We start from the raw sequence: 15,233 nt of genomic DNA on the forward strand, positions 1-15,233 counted from the left end.
GAAACATTTGCCTTCGGATACCTAGAATTAAACATTTCTCGTGAAATTAGCCACTCATATAAAGTATTACCTTCAAGAAGACCTGAAGTGAGAAACCCAAGTTAAGGAGCCCCTATTGGGCTCTGCAAAACCCAAGTCTTCATAAAGCACTAAAAAAAAAAATACTTCCAAAAATCCAGTTTTTGAAAATGACTTCCAGCCACAATGGTTACCTGTCCCACAGAGCACAGAACTTTTAACTGCTGCTCAACGAAAAAGAGCTGAACAGTTGAAGAAGCTCAATTAACACTAATAAAGGCGTCCTTATGCCTTCTTTCTGAAAACTAGTGCTCTTTGAGGAATTTTCAGGCTGACAGAAGACCTTCGACATCACCCAATCCCTGTGCTTATTTACCAGTCCTAGGAATAAAATCGACATAAAATAAAGATCATTTTTATTGATCCCCCCAAGGATAATGTCCTCTAAAAAACAAAAACCTGCTGGTTTTCAAGGCTGACAGGAAACATACGAAGTACCTGATTGCATTTTGCTAACAAAAGCTAGACAATCCTTAGAAAATGACTGACGATAAAATTCCCTAATACTCTCTTCTTTAAACCTCTTATGGCTAGAAAGAATGGCGCAAATCTTAGTTTTATTTAGAAAGCGGCTTTCTAATGCTACTGGCAAGAAGTACATGAAATGGCTTGAAAATTGCACTTTAAAAAATGTTTAATTTTTTACCTTCCCATTGGAGGAGGATGCCACTTCTTATGGAACTCATTTTTCCTGAAGATACTCAGCGCTGGCTGATTTAGGATAAAAACCATTAGCATGTTACTATTAAAAGAAAAAACCACCCTACAAAGCTGCAATCTCTCAGAGGGAAGCGGACGGTGCTTATAAGGAGTAAGTGCCTGGTTCTGGTAGCTGTTTTGTCAGCATCATCTTATTAGCGGACTGTATGCTCCCTGCAGCATCAATTAAGCACTTTTTAAGGGAGCGGGAAATACAGGAGGGCTCATCTGCTAAGCACGGCTGTATACTCCACAATCCCTTAATCAGCGCGGCTCCTTTCTTAACAAGGTTCTAGAATGCAAGCACATCCAGGGACCATTAAGGAGCACACAAGCAGAACATCCCTGGGAGTCGCCAGTATTGGATACAACTTTCCCTCAAAGAACCAGCCCGTGACTGAAGGCAGCAGAGCCGCACCACATCTGCCCATTTATGCCTCAGCGCAGGGAGCTTGCAGAGCGGAGGCCCACCCCATCCCCATCAGGGACTCCGCCTGACTTCCGAGGGCCCCCGGCCGAATCCAGGCGTCTGGAGAGGGCCTGTGTCTGAGGCGGCCCCAGCTAGGGAGAAAGTGAGGACACGGAAGGTTTGCCCTCTCAGCCTCAATCCGCCTAAAGTGGTATCACCGAGTCACAAGTGAAATGCTAATGCACAAGAAAATACGTGCCAATTTCCTCCACTTTGCTCCAAGTTTCAGAGGCCCCTCCGCAATAAAAGATAGCTGTTTGTGGAGGCTGCCTTGTTCCATACCATTAACTCAGAACAAAACATATTTTTAGTGGGACAGCGGTGTTTACTTGTAAGAACTGATGAATTGTTCGGCACCATTTATCACTTACAGACAAAGACATTCAGCCACAATTTTGGACATAAATCAAGGTGCATGCTCCTCAATAAAAAAAAAGAAAAAGAAAAAGAAAGGAAGGAAAGAAAGAAAGAAAGAAAGAAAGAAAGAAAGAAAGAGAGAGAAAAGGCTCCCTAAGTCCCCCAAACCACAGAGATTGAGGTCAGCCTGGCCATAGCAACCAAGAACAGGACTTGGGTCTCCAGAAGGACCTAGCAACCGATAAATGAGTTCAGATCTCTTTTCATCTCCACTGGTGTGAAAGCCAAAATTAAAAAGATTAGATCACCCTGCACCCATTACAAAAGGCGCCACAATGAAAAAGTCATTTCCAGCCTTTGAATCACATCAAATAAATAACATTCATCCTTGCTATAATGAACAACTTTCAAAGTAAATTGAATCTCCATAGTACTGCTTTCCCCGGCTGCACAGTATTTACATAACAATATATCACAGGAAGCTCAGAATGGGTCTTGTAAATGGGGAACTCAGATAAAAAGCATCTTTAGCCCCGATTACTGTATACTCAGACTGCTTTTCAGTCCCCTTCATTTAAACAATGTGTTGTATCAAGAACATAAACAATGTTTTTAAATTGTGGGAAATGAAAGTTTTCAGTACATTTTTAAATGTCTGGACTCACCCCTTCTGTGGGGCACTGAGAATGTAGAAATCACTTAACCTCCTAAATCCATGCCCGGGATTCATTTTTGTGACAAAGAATTCTCATCTATGGGTACACTTGCTTCTTTGTTCGTGCCAGCAGTTTTTCACCCTAAAAATCTCCTGAATTTTTATATATTACTTAAGATGAAAGCACACTCTTGCATATTTTTTAGCATGTGGTTCATTCATTATTTGTCATTTCCTCGAAAGTGTAAGGTATTCTCCACTGCCAGAACAATTATGTCTATCAAGTTTTAGCAATGCCTCCACACAATCTACTCCTCTTCTATAGCTAGTTTTGACAAAACGTCTCCAGGTCATTAAAAAAAATTTAAGGACTAATATCCCCCAATACTTAGGTTTCCATAAACTATTGTACAATTGATACATTTCAAATGGAGTATGTTCCATTAAGACAGTTAAATCCACCTTAAACATATACCAGCTATATCTTATCTTTTTTGTGTCAGCTCACGTAGACATTACTATTTGAACTCCACAGGGAATCTCATTAATTTTTAAAACTCTGTGACCTCAGTACAGTTGAGTATAAAAATAATTTCAAATTAAGAATGAAAGAGCATCACTTGAATTCTACACTGCCATATGCTCTACGTTGCACAAAACATTGCTAACTATCATCAAACAGAATTTTTTCCAGATACAAATTTAAACAGCATGATAAATGTCAGCAGACAGACATAAAAAGCAGCTCACCCGTCCGCCCAGCCCTGCTCACGCCTCACCTCCAACGATTCTCGTAACACAAAGCCCTGAGAACACAGGTTTGCAGGCAAGTGACAGCACAGATGATACCCTCGCGAAAATATTTTCCTACTGAGACTCGCTTTCTATCTCAACGTCTCTCTCAGCCACAAGCGTGCAAAAATGCAAGAATCGGGGCGTACACGTTTTCTTACCTAAAACTTGTCCAAAGGGCGGTCCTTGGGTCCTTGTCATTGTTGTCACCTCCGGTGCCCCCTCTCGCCATCCTGGAAATTGGCTTCACTGTGTTTATCATTCTGTGCCTCAGTTACAGCTGTGGCACTCATCTGCCTGCATAGAACCTATGAGGGGAAATAAGGGAGGGAGAGAGAGAGGAAGAGTAAGAGAGCGGGAGGGAGTGGATGTGTGTGTGTGTGTGTGTGTGTGTGTGTGTGTGTGTGAGAGAGAGAGAGAGAGAGAGAGAGAGAGAGAGAGAGACGGAGAGGGAGAGAGAGACTGCTGACTTGAGACTAAGAACCTAAAACCTCCGGCCACGACAAGCCTGAATAAAAATGATCAAAGCTCTGTCCTTCATCAAGAGAGTAGACAGATATTTTTTTTCTCCTCCACTGAAAAGTGGAACTGTCATTGGGGATTCTCACCAGGAAAGCGCAGACAGAGGCAGACCTTCTCCAGAGTGTCAGTGCTGCCCAGCAGTCCGTGCAGAATACAGGTACCTATTGTTCCAGAGACAGATATGTAGCCAGCCAGTCAGACTCTGACAGATCTCAGCAAACCAGTGAGCCTGCCTTCATTTTAACTCCTTATTTACTAGCGCTTTTTGGTCAAATGCAAAAGGTCTTCTCATCACCCAGGAGAAATAAATGGGGGTGATGCAGATGAACTCATGGCAGGAAGTAATGCTGTATCTTTTTACAAAGAGGGACTTTTCACTACTGTTATTGAAATGCTGAATTTGATGCAAATATCTTATTTTGTTGGGAGGAAATGAAACATTAGATTAAACCAGGACGACCTAGCCAGTAGAAGAAAATCTTGACATCCAAGATGAGTAATAGCACAGCCAATTTTCAAAGGAAGGCAAAAACTGGGGTTATTCACAGCACCCTGAATATAAATATATATACTTCAGAACATGAGTGGTGTTACCTTAGCCAAAAGGTTCCAACCTTTTGCACAGGGGTGTGGCATATTGAATACATCCCGCTCAAAAAGCTAACCTGGTAGACCTCTGTTTTCCTAGGGGCTGGAGGGTTTTGAACTCTCTCTTTCTAGACTTTACTGCTTTCTCAACCCCCCCCCCAAAAAAAAACCATCTGCCTTCCCCAAACCTCACCAGTATTTAAATTATTAGTATTTAAATTATGTCTAAGGCAGTAACACAAAATTAAGGGAGCTCAGAGAAAAATAACTTGTTCTAAATTTTCCCTGATGAATTCTGAGATCCAGAGGGTATATTTGATTGTTTAAATTCTTGGACCTTCCTGGATTACAGTGGGTTTCTAATTTTCACCTTTGTGTATTAATGAACTAATTTTCTCCTAAGGAGTGGTAGAAGGCAAAATGCTTTGCATCTGATTGTTTGGAACTATTAGAAGGCAGAGCATGGAAAAACAAAAGAAAAAGAAAAAGAAAAAAAAAAGAAAAAGTAGTTTCTCATTGAATTAAAATAAGAGATGGACTTATTCTCCACCCCCCCCCACCCCGCAAAAGACTCAATATACAAGCACTTTAGACTTTTTTTCTAGAATGAATGCCAATTTCATTAATTGTTACCATATAACCAAGAAACGTGGTGCATATTCTGATTTTGTAGGTGTGCTGCAGAGTCTATAAAATGGTTATGAAATTCCTTTGTAAAACCCACACTCAAGCATCACTTTACAAAGCCAGAGGGTAAATGCTCTGCGCAATAGGGGGAGGTTTAACTATGCATGGCTGTTAATAGTAATGAGATATGCAGTTTATGTCTATGCATTGCCCAATTGTTTCTTCTAAATATGTAGGGTTTGTTTTATTTATTAAAAAATAAAATCCTAATCAGAGATTGCATCATGATGTTTCAAAACTCCATTTAAAAAAAGAAAGAAAAAAGACTTAGAAAAAACAGTTCCCTCCTTTTTCTTGCCCTAAATCCCAGAATTCTGAAATCAGTTCAAGTCATGCCAATTTAAAAAGAACTCTGTGCAATTAATATAGGCTTTAGAAACTCTTTTAGAAGTTAAAATTGCCTGATTCAGTGACTTCTGAAAGTCTACTTTGTGTTTTGTACTCAGGGCGAGCTGCTATTATGTTCAGAAGGGAAAGGATGTCAAATGACTACCCAAACAGGGAAAAAAGTATCCAAGGTTTCTTATGAAGCTCATCTTTACCTATGACCAGCAACAAGGCAAGAAATCTTGTAGCTTGTTTTTTTCTAAGTGGATAAACGGATTTTTTTTCAAATCTATTTTAAAGAACATGCATATCTTTGTAAGCTTAAGGGATAACCTAATTTATCATGACTATCTGAATAGCAAAATAGCGGAAGCCCATTCAGTGAAAGAAAGGAGGATGGATTCTGGGTCCACATATAGAACGAGCTGGATCACAGCAGAGGTGACAGCTCCCAGGCAAGGCCCCCATGACTGCCTCTAAGGCTGCAGTTTAAAAGGAGCATCTAAGCTCTCACTCCTGAGCATGTGATAAGACTTAGGTGTAAGTACATTTAATTAGAGCATTACCCAGGCCCCATCCAGATGTCATTATCTCTTACAGTGTTTTTTTTTTTTTTCCTTTGATCTTTCTGTCCAACTTCTGTTGTCTTCAGAAAACCAAGCTTAGTGTGCCAAACAGATTTTAAATATTCAGCTCTTAACATGTCTGAATACAGACAGTTCTCACAGTCGGGGTCCATTATTTTCTGGAGGCATATGAAGAGGGTTATCAACATTAATGAGACTCATGTGCACATGTAAATAAAAAACAGAGGATACACTCCAGCAAAGTGTGTGTGTGTGTGTGTGTGTGTGTGTGTGTGCATGTGTGCGTGTGTGTGTGTGTGTGTGTGTGTGTGTGTGTGTGTGTGTATGGATACTGGTATCTGTATAATGTATACATTTTTTTTGTTGTTGTCTCATGAATTAGAGGAAAAGATCATTTTTTTTCTCAACCAAGTTTGTTTTTGTGACATCCCTACCAGGATGTCTTTGTCCCTAGAATACCCCTGAAGCCTATTACACAGTCCCAAGTTTATAGTTCACACTTCAGTCCCCAATTTGCCAAATAATTCATGTCAAGCAGAAGTCCAAGATAAAGTGCCAACTATTTCTTGAAAGAAAAAAAACTGTTTCATGTGCTAGGTTTTTAAGGAATAAACACATGAGGTTAGGGGCACCACTCATTAATAGTAGCAAGGGGGAGGCTAATCCCCCTGGTACTCCGCTGGGCATTTATCTCTTTTCATCTACAACGCTTGAACTGAGGGATGTGAAGCTAGATTTTCCAGGAGAAATGTGAAAGGAAAACAGAACAGCTTCTTTATATTAAAGAATATTCCAATTTTTATAATCCCCCCCCCCCCCCAGGCCTTGCTAGAGACACCTACAGTTACTCATTCACACAATAAACCTCACACTGTTAAAACTTCTAAGAGACGCTCCGGCAACATTGCAGGTAACCCGATTCCAGTAAAGTTAAAAATAGTCTCTGCACAAAATTAAACATTATCTAAGTTCTCCACACAGTTATTAAATACATAGAAGATCACCTGTGTGTATGATCTATAAATGCCTTCGGTTACATATTAAAATTCTAATTAAAACTTTTTGTCTTATCTCAGTTGGCCGATTTGAGATCAGAAAGTAAATTTCAGAGTGAAAGCTCATATGCAATTGAGATTTCTGATGGTTGCAAAGTTGGAAGTGAATGGCAGCGTTACAAAGTATTTCTAACGGAAAGAAAATAATACCAAACTACGAACAACTTCCAAGACCCCCTTTAGACCACGGGTATTCAGTGTCATGAAGGCATTCCCTGGTGACTTATCCCACAGAACCTGACTTTCTTGAGAGTTGGAGAGAGACAGACATGAGAGGTGAAATTTCTGTGGGGTGTGAGTAAAATATTAACCATGATTACATTCCAACCTGAAACCTTAAAGATGTGATTGTGAAAACTGGGTAATTAGAAAATATATCATAAAATATAAGAGCTAAAGGTTTCAATATTTAAGATCCAGGATGGGGTAAAGGCTAGTTGGGTTTAATCCACTAAATTAAACACTACTTCTGAGAGCACTGCTCTGAAAAGGCAACGAAAATGTAACGGAAAGGATCAGGGACTACTTTACGTCACCCAAACACCTGCAATATTTAATGTTTAGCCATTGGATAATTAACAGAGGGAAAGACGCACACTGATCCCTAACAAGCCCCTCACTGCAGTACAATAATGTATATACTTCACAGAGTCCACCTGACCAACTTACTGACATACAGTTTAAACTAATTAAATATTTGATTTCAGAAAAACTCAGTGAAATATTTTACTCTTCAGTTAGTATAAGCCGTCAGACATTTTGAGGTAATAGTGAAGTATTTTGCCTTCCTTAGTTTACAATAGCTGCTGGAAGTCAACTCTGAGAGCCCACAGAGAACAGAATGTTACTATTTTGCATAGTAACAAAGGATAAGAATTTGCATTGTTGCACGTGTAAGTGAAACAATGTTTCTCCATGTTTCCATAAATGTCCTCCTAAGTGGTCTCAGACTTAAGCACAATGAAAAAAAAAAAGTAATATGGAGCTGATTGATGAGAGTTGATACTCAACACAAAAGCATTTCATAGAAGTTGGGAAACTCCCAGAAGGGAATTACGGAGAAAAGTTGGTAAAGATTTCCCTGTACAGCATTTTAAAAAAAAATCACAGAATATTCCAGGATATGACCATTTCCTTCAAGAATTACAATTTGAAAGTTTTTGTTAACAGACATACGTTGTCCTGTATCCCATCCTTTGAGTGAGTTAGGATGTACCTGCCTTCTCCTACAGTGGTTTCCAGGCTTCACAGGGACTGGGAGAGTGGCCTGATCCATGATAAAAGTCAGGATAAAACATGATTTATTAATATAGCAAAGTCATTATAATCCTGAGCTAAAATGTTAGTGGACCTTTCCCTAGCTACTGCTGTTTAAGAAAGTCTTTAAAAACCAATTTAATTTCCTTCCACCCAGTCAAGTTTTCTCCACAGATAATTGGTTTTCATTATATGCACAAAAAGCATCAGTGTAGTCAATATGTATGAGGCATTTAAATATTTTCAAATGAAAGTATGCATGTACTTATGTTTGGGTACCCAAACATATACTTCCATTTGATTCTGTATCATTGACCATTAACATTCTCCTAATATGAGACTGTAAAGGTTACACAAACAGCTGAGTTAGTCATTAGTGGTAGTAGAAGTTCAATAAAGTTAGTCATATTCTTTCATTTTAAACAAGTATATCACTATAAAGTAATGTCTTCTCCCTGCTAATTGTGCTGAATTTTTGCATGCTCACAACCAAAATACTTGTGTTTTCATTTTCAAAGCCTTAATCATTTCACTGGGGGGGGGGAGAAAAAAAACACTAATTTTGTCCTAATCATCATTTACACAACAGCCCTTTTAGGATTTATAGAACTTGTCTCAGTATATTATTATCATCAAAAGTGTGTTTGAGATGCTAGTGCAGAATCACTAATTGTTCATAAGTACCTTGAAACATTAGATTAGCAATGTTTATAATTGTCTAAATACGGCATGACGACAGGAAATCAATTACCATGCACATCAATCTTTGACATTTCAATGCATTGTAACTGTGGTAAAGTTGCCATAAACTAACTAACTAACTAACTAACTAAATAAATAAATAAATAAATTTTAAAAAGCCATAGTTTCTATTGCCTGAAAACCTAACTAATGAAGCAGTATTCACTTGTAAACACTGGAGAAATAAGCATAGTAGCATATGCAATGCTGAAACTGGTCTACTTACTTGAATATTCGTCTTCCTCTCAGTCAAGACTATTACTGAATTTGCAGACTTTTGTGTTTGAGAATTTTTCAGCGTCCTCTTGACCTCATCGTCCCTCCTCCACAGGTGACCTATTATCAAATAAAAAGCTTCCTATTTAAACAACCATACAACTATCTTTTGAGAGTCACTTAACTTCTGAGAACTGTCGAGACACCCTGAAACTTCCTCCATGACACAGGTGTCTGTTGCTGTCCGCCCGTCAGATCAGATTCATCAGTTGTCTCCGTAGCTGCGGTTTCCTGCATTTTCTTCCTCCTGGGGGTCCAGGGTGCTGAAGTGAGAATGGCTTCCCCCTCATATTTATTGGCTTTTTGATTGGAAGGAGAAGGCTAGCTATTTTGTTTTTTCAATTCAAAATCACAGACAGACATAGTTTCCTAAGTTGAATTTGGGTTTGAGATTTGCTCCATTTCTGAACGAAAAACAAATCAAAATCAAACGCAGAGCAGAACAATTCGGTGTGCCTGATTCCATCAAATCACTGTGATTTAAAAGAAAAAGACAATCAAATGAGAAAAGAAAGGAAACATTCTAAGCAAATTAGTTTCTTCGCTCAGTCCCACACTATCCCCTTAAACCCCTGACCTCTCTGCAGACCACGTCTTCCTCCTGTTGAATAGTAACTATTTCTGAATAGACGGCACTTAATGAAGCTAAGGTCAGGCTACTTTGAGTTGGCATTTGCAGTGATAACAAATCAGAAACGATAGCATCATACAGATTTATGAATTTTTTACCCCTGCAGTCACAAACATCAGACGTTTACTTTATAAAGAGAGCTTTTAGATCCTTCCTGCAGTTTCCATAGTGATTTCATTTTTTTCCTTTTATCACAGATTGGCTGAAGAGCTGCTACCCTTTGTGCGTTAAAAGGCTTGTGCTACCAACTGTCGATATAAAAGGTAGCTGAGGCAGAGACGCAATATATACTGCCAAAAATAATTGAAACAGAGACATGTTGGTGAAAGGTTCCAGAAGCATTTTTTTTCCTTCTGTATCAATGTGAAAGTGCAGGAGAAAATAATTTTGACTGAATTCTCGTAATTACTTTGAGTTAAATGTAGTAGTATTTTACGCTGTGTACCGTACTTATATTAAAACACTCATCATACAAAACATAATCTTTTCATAAAAGGGTTTAATATAGCTTACACTGTTCCAAGTGTCTGGGCTTGTTCAACATAAAAGTTCATTATGAAAACATTCTTACTTCACTTACTTTAGTTTGAGCTGCAATGTTTATTTCAGTGTTTATTCTCTTCTTATCTCTCAGCTGATTCTATTTTTTTTTTCTGTTAGAAAAAAAAAAGGGCACTGCATTTTTAAATTAATCCAGACTGTCCACAGCAAAACAGTAAAAACTTGTGGAAGAAACACACGCATGTCTCCCTAGCACTTCATGAAGTGAGGGTTCAGTCCTTAATTTAGTTCTGTGTTGTTTTAGGTACTTCTCCCTATGAACACCGAACATTTAAATGAATGTTAACTGTTATACTGATTTTTCTTCCAACTCTCATGTTATTTAATAATCTTGGCACCTGAATAATCCTAGTCATAGGTTGCTATAATCCTAAGAGAAATGTCTGTACTCTAACAACTTATTAAGTATATTGAATTCTTGTCACGATGCTGTAGATGTTTTACAAGTAAACTTTTAGCTCTGAATGTGTTTTTTAAGATTGTGACAAAAATAACACCGTTGCCAATTACCGCTAAAGTTCATGTTCTATTTATATATAATAAGCTATTAAAATGGTAATAAGTATAAAAATAATTGTCATTTTAGAAAAAGGACACTTCTATGAAAGTACTTAAGATATAATATATTCTTATATATTTCATAATGAAATCTTTGAGTTTCTAGAAGATATATAGATCTATGGACTTCACCCTACGGTTATTACAACACATATTTTATCCCAGCCTCATGCTATTTTTTTTTTAATTTCCAAAGAACATATAGCCTAAATAGGCTAGCTATTTCTGAATTTTTATTCAGTGTGAACAAAATTATGTGCCATAATAAGATTTCTTCTTCTCCTTTTCATCTCACTTTCATCAGAGAAAATAAGCTGTAAAGTGGATTTTGAAAGAGAAAAATATAAATTGATGTATATGGTAAAAATTCCAAGAGATGGTGGGGTGGGTAGACATGGTAAATGGACGGCTATTTTAGTTAAGCTCTTTGAGGGTCAAGAAATAGCGACTCTCTTGACTTAACGTATCTTGGCCAAGGTCATGGTTAAGTGTGAGAAGACACAAAGTAATAATATGTAACTCTCAAACCAATCTTCGGATTCATTCTTCCGAACTTCATAGAGACTAAAACAGGAGTCAAGGCAGCACTAGAGATCTTGTCAGCTAGAATTTACAGATTCAGTTACGGAACAAAACCTTTTCCTTTTCTTTTTTTTTTTTTTTTTTTTTTGGTGCTTTTATTTCTTTTCTTTTTCTTTTTCTTTCTTTCTTTCCTTCTTGAAGTATAGCTGACACAAGGTTACATGAGTTTCAGGTGTACAACATGGTGATCCAACAACTCTATACATTCTGTTGTGCTCACTACAAGTGTAGGTACCATCTGTCACCATACGACACTACAATATCATTGACTGTATTCCCTATGCTGTGCCTCTAATCTCCGTGACTTACTCATTTCATAACTGGAAGCCTGCACCTCCTACTTCCCTTTAACCATTTCACCCACCCCCACTCCCTTCTCTCTGGCAACCATCGGTTGGTTCTCTGTACGTATGGGTCTGTTTCTGCTTTTTGTTTGTCTGTTAAACAAATTCTTTTAAAACACCTCACATACCAGACACTTTGGTAGATGTATCTTCACTTGTGGACAGAGACATTATCCTTGCCTTCGTGGAGCTTCTAGTCTGGGGAGGAGGTAGGTGAAAAAAAAAGGAGAGAGCAAATATAATATGTAATTGTGTTAAAGAAAATTATAGTGCCTCTGAGAAGGATCTTTGTAATCTGAAACCTAAAGAACGAAGCTACCACACACAGGCTGTGTGGAAGGAGTTCCAGATACAGAGAGATCATGCCATGATCACTGCATGTTTGAAGAAGTCAAAGAAGCCCGCTATGAATGCATCAGGGTGAGCAAGGGTGATGGTGGCTTATGAGTTGTTTAGACAGGGAACGACTGTGGCTGGAAGTCAATTTAGATCTAAACATAAAGGAGTATCATTGAAGGGTTTTAAGCAAACAAGCGATAGTATCAAATTCTATTTTTTAAGATCATTCTGGATGCCTTGAGTAAAATAGACTAGAGCAAGACAAATGTAGAAACAAGGAAACAAATTAAGAGATTACTACAGAGACCCAGAAAAGAGATGCTGATGGCCTGGACTAGGGAGAAACGTCAGCATGAGAAGATGAAGACAGATTTGAGTAGATAGCGGAGGGACAACTGTCGGCATGTGATGATGGATAGGCTGTGGCTGGTGAGTCAGAGGAGAAGCCAACAATTCCTAGTCGTTGCAAATGGGGAATACAAAGGAAGGGAAATCTTTGATGGGGTGGGAAGAACAAAAGTTCAGTTCTGGACATGTTAGATTTTAGACACCTACACGTACATTGAAGACATGGTCTTGGTTGGGAACATAAATTTGTGAGTCAGATTATAGACAGTATTTAAAGACTATTTTATTCTCTTCCAGGAAAAAAGAATCACTTGGGAAAAGTCTGCACAGAAAGAACCCAAGTCCTGAGCTAGAGATCTGAGACATGTCAGTATATAAAGGTATGGCAAAAGGAGGAATTGGAAAACAACCAAAGAGGTAGGGAAAAAAAAAACCCAAAGAGACTGTGGTGCCTCAGAAGCTAAGAAAAGAGGCTATTTCAGAAAGGAGGATTGGTCAACTGTGCGGACTATTGCTAAGAGGTCAAGTAAGGCAAGGATATAAAAAGTATTTTGGATCAAGTGTTCATTGGTGACATTACGGATTGTTGGAGGCAGAAGCTACACTGGAATGAATTAAGGGATGACTAGGAGGTAAGGAAGTGGAGATCTCACATTTAGGCAAATCTCTAAGAAGCTGGGTCATAAAAGAAAGTATACGGTACAGTAGTGGTTGGGGAGGAGATGAAGTCAAGGGAGCTTTCCTTCGTTTTTTCAATACGTAAAATTCTGGAGCATGTTAATAGTGATGAGATTAATCCATTCAGTAAAGAAGTGTTTACTGATTGAGGAGAAAGAGAATGAGGGAAGAACTCAAGTCTTTGACAAAGCAAGAAGGGATGAGATTTAGAGCATCAGTTGAAGGATTGCCCTTTTTTAGGAAAAGAGAAATTTCCACCATTATAACAGGAGAGAAGAAAGAAGACGGGTGAAGAAGTAGATAGGTGTGTAGAGTTGGTGGTAAGAAGGGCAAGGCAAGTTCTTGACCGACCAAGAACTTCTATGTTCTAACTGAAGTGTGAGTCCAGGTGATCAGCTAAGAGCAAAGAGAGAAGAGATGATGTTGAAGTTTAAAAATAAAGTAAAAATATGTCCTCTTATGTTAAAAAAATTATTCATAACAATTGTTAAAGACAGTAGGGAAGACTTTCTTTGAGAGGGACCACCACAATGAGGTTTCGCATAGGGGAGAAAGATCAGCTTGCCTCAGAATACAACAAGGACAAGTGGGAATTTATAGCCAATGAACAGAGGGGTGGTCAGTGGATGGAAAATTACTAAGAGGCAACATCAAGGGATTCTGGCTAAACCAACTTGACAGGATTTTTGTTGAAGGCAGGTCAACATGATACAATATCAAGAGTGGGGCAGGTGGGGGGGGGGGGAGAGGGATTTGATCAGATATTGAGGATGATCAGATACCAAGGGTGATAGATTTTCACTGAATGACTCAGTAGGATTCTTGCTAAAATTAGACTAAATGAATCGAGGACAGAGCCCAAGGTGGGCCTACTAACAAAAGGGCCTGGAGGAGCTTGGTCATGGAGACAGTCTATCAGTGATGGGTTAAAAAGATGAATTTACTAGATAAATATAGAAGGGTTGTCAGGCAAGTTTGAGATTTATGATATTGAATTTCAAATGAAGCAAAATTCTGAATGCATATTTGATTGTTTTTTTTCCCCAGTGAGCTTGATACACTTGATTTGAAAAGGTACCAGCCTAGGTCTTTGCCAAGAAAAAAAAAAGGCCAAAGAGAATTAGATACAATGAACTGGGAGCATTTGCTAGGTTATGTTAATGGACTATGGAATTCTATTTTGGGAAGGAGGGAGAAGGAGCCTTCTCTCTCTTCTTAGGAATGAGAATGGTTAGGGTACATGAATTTAGGACTGGATAAGGTTGAAACTGAATGAAGAACTGAGATGAATGGATGAGAATGGAAGTGTGAAAATGAGATAGTTGGGGCCTGGGTGGCTCAGCCGGTTAAGCATCCTACTTCGGCTCAGGTCATGATCTCATGGTCCGTGAGTTCAAGCCCTGCGTCAGGCTCTGTGCTGACAGCTCAGAGCCTGGAGCCTGTTTCAGATTCTGTGTCTCCCTCTCTCTCTGACCCTCCCCCGTTCATGCTGTCTCCCCCTGTCTCAAAAATAAATAAACGTTAAAAAAAATTAAAAAAAAAAAAAAAGAAAATGAGATAGTTGAAGCTGAGATATCAGAGGTAGTGTAGTCTCCATCAACGCCAAGGGTAATGGCCATAAGAGTACATAACTGAGACTGAGCGTAGAAATAGGTCACTGGCAACAAGGAAGTTTAAGGACCTGAGAGGTATGCATATGGGGTCAAGGACTGGGTTGCTTTTCTGGAACATGGTAAACATTTCCTGCATAAAGGACTCTTGGTAAAGAATAATGTGTTCTAGAAAGAACGTTCTTAGCAGAGGCTTTTCAACCAGATGGGAAGGGTGATAAAACATCACTTAGGAGGAAAGTAAAAGGCCCAAAAATGTAGAGAAGAATCTATGTATGCTTACTAGTGAATGGTAGGAATGAGGTACCTGAGTTCTCAAGTAATAGGAAATGTGTCACAAATAATAAATGTACCTTCCAACACAGAGATATCAATGAGCAACATTTAGACCATCAATTGAAATAGAAAATTCAACAAAAAAGGCAAATATAATTCTGACGTATTCCTGATGATTGACATGATAGCACTCATGATTATGAAAAGGTATACTTT

At 38.6% G+C, this 15,233-nt stretch overlaps 1 long non-coding RNA gene across 4 annotated transcripts in view; it reads right to left on the minus strand.

Annotated features, from left to right (window-relative positions):
• Window positions 1-3,740, minus strand: part of LOC121040569 (uncharacterized) — a 100,231-nt gene extending 96,491 nt beyond the window's left edge. For all 4 annotated transcript variants that reach the window (XR_005795358.1, XR_005795361.1, XR_005795359.1 and 1 more), the window contains exons 1-2: window positions 3,659-3,740; window positions 725-3,358 (exon numbers count right to left, since the gene is read on the minus strand). This is a non-coding gene — a long non-coding RNA (uncharacterized LOC121040569). The remainder of the gene's footprint in view (window positions 1-724; window positions 3,359-3,658) is intronic.
• Between the last annotated feature and the right edge of the window lie 11,493 nt (window positions 3,741-15,233).

Source organism: Herpailurus yagouaroundi, unplaced genomic scaffold (genome assembly GCF_014898765.1).
Source record: "Herpailurus yagouaroundi ecotype Mexico unplaced genomic scaffold, PumYag 182, whole genome shotgun sequence".
Taxonomy (NCBI): domain Eukaryota; kingdom Metazoa; phylum Chordata; class Mammalia; order Carnivora; family Felidae; genus Herpailurus; species Herpailurus yagouaroundi.